Here is a 1,788-nt window from a genome sequence, read left to right as displayed (position 1 = left end):
ATCTGTTTCCCAGGTAGCCTGACCTCGAAATTGAAAAATTTTAGTATATCATGGGGTGTTTTTTTTCTAAGTTACATTCTAAAATAGGCTATAAGTATCACTTACTTTGAGAATTTGGATGATTAGAAGGATGAATACCATCATGTTTCTCAGAATATATCTTTAGTTCTAACATAGAATTTAATTTTAGATTAATTTTCTATTTATTTTTTAAAAAATATTTAAACCAGCAATTTCTAGAGGCCTTACTAGCTTTTTTATTTTTCAAAATTTTTTAATTAAAAAAATCTTTTTTATTATACATACCAATCCAAGTTCCTACTATCTCCCCTTCTCCAGTTCCCTTCATATATTCCCCTGTTCCACTCCAGCCACTCTCCAGAGAAAGAAAGGCACATTGATTTGGGGGAAGGTCCAAGGCCTTCTCTACTATATCGAGGCTGAGCAAGGTATACATCCAAAGAGAATAGATGCCCAAAAAGTCAGTACAAGCAGTAGGGATGAGTCCTGCTGCAACTGCCAGTGTCCCCACAGTCTGCCCCCACCATTCAACTCTTACCCACACTCAGAGGGACTATTTTGGACCTATGCTGTTTCCTTCTCTGTCTGGCTAGAATAAGTGAGCTTTCATTACTGTAAAAATAAGGGCTGCTTGTTGTTGCCTGGCCATCTGGGTAGGTTAGACATAAAATAATCACACAGAAGCTATATTAATTAAATGACTGCTTGGTTCATTAACCCTAACTTCTTATTGGCTAACTCTTACATCATAATTTAACCCATTTCTATTAATCTGTATATTACAACAAGGTTGTGGCCTAATAGCAAAGTTTCAGCAGGTCTATCTTGTGTGTCTCCCTCTGACTCCATCTTCTTTTTCCAATGCTATAGGCCAAGCCAGTACTTTATTCATTAACCAATAAAAGCAACACATAGACAGAAGGATCTCCCAAACCATTTTCCATTTTTTGTTTAAACAAAAAAGTAAGGTTTTACTTTAATATTGAAAAATTACATATAACAAAACAGTAATAAAGCAAGAACTACAATTACAATATTTATATCTACTTCATCTTTTATCATAGCTATAATAAAAACTATAATAATAACTATTTATTCTTCAACACTATCAAAGACTTCAGAAGGATAAAATATTTCCTAAATACACAGGATGTACATTGTAAGCAATTTCCAAAGCTCTAGAAATGACAGAGAAATCTAACTTCCTGGACAGTCACCCAAAGTTTTTCTGTACTGTTGGGCATCCATCTTTAGCCTACAGACCCATATTAGGCTACAGACCCAGACTTTTCCATGAAGCCGGAAATATCAAGGACAAATCTGCCTATATTGGTGGTTTGTCAGTCATTTCTTGTGTCCTGCAGAATGTCTGGCAGTCTCTTTCATGATGCAGGAACCCTGAAGAACCATGTCACCTTTAGGCAAGTTCATCAGTCATTACTCTGTGAGTCCTGCATGTCCAGTTTATGCAACAGTCCAGGCAAGAGCAGTTTTATCCCCAAAAGGCTAACCCGCTCCATAAGGAGCCTCTTGGATGCCAATCTTCTTCTTTAAGTTGCTAGTACTGCCAGGAGCAGATATGTCTCATTGTCATGAAAGTTTCTAAATTATTAAAACATATAAAATGACATATTCTGAAGTTCTCTGAAAGATTTGAAGAAAACTTATCTAATTAGAAAACCTTACATTATTAAAAGCTTGACTATAATAGATGATTATCTATGAACCTGTATTTCTTAATTATACATTACATTTCTAAATAAACTG

This window comes from Microtus ochrogaster, unplaced genomic scaffold, assembly GCF_000317375.1.
Source record: "Microtus ochrogaster isolate Prairie Vole_2 unplaced genomic scaffold, MicOch1.0 UNK173, whole genome shotgun sequence".
NCBI lineage: Eukaryota > Metazoa > Chordata > Mammalia > Rodentia > Cricetidae > Microtus > Microtus ochrogaster.
This window is presented reverse-complemented; position numbering follows the sequence as displayed.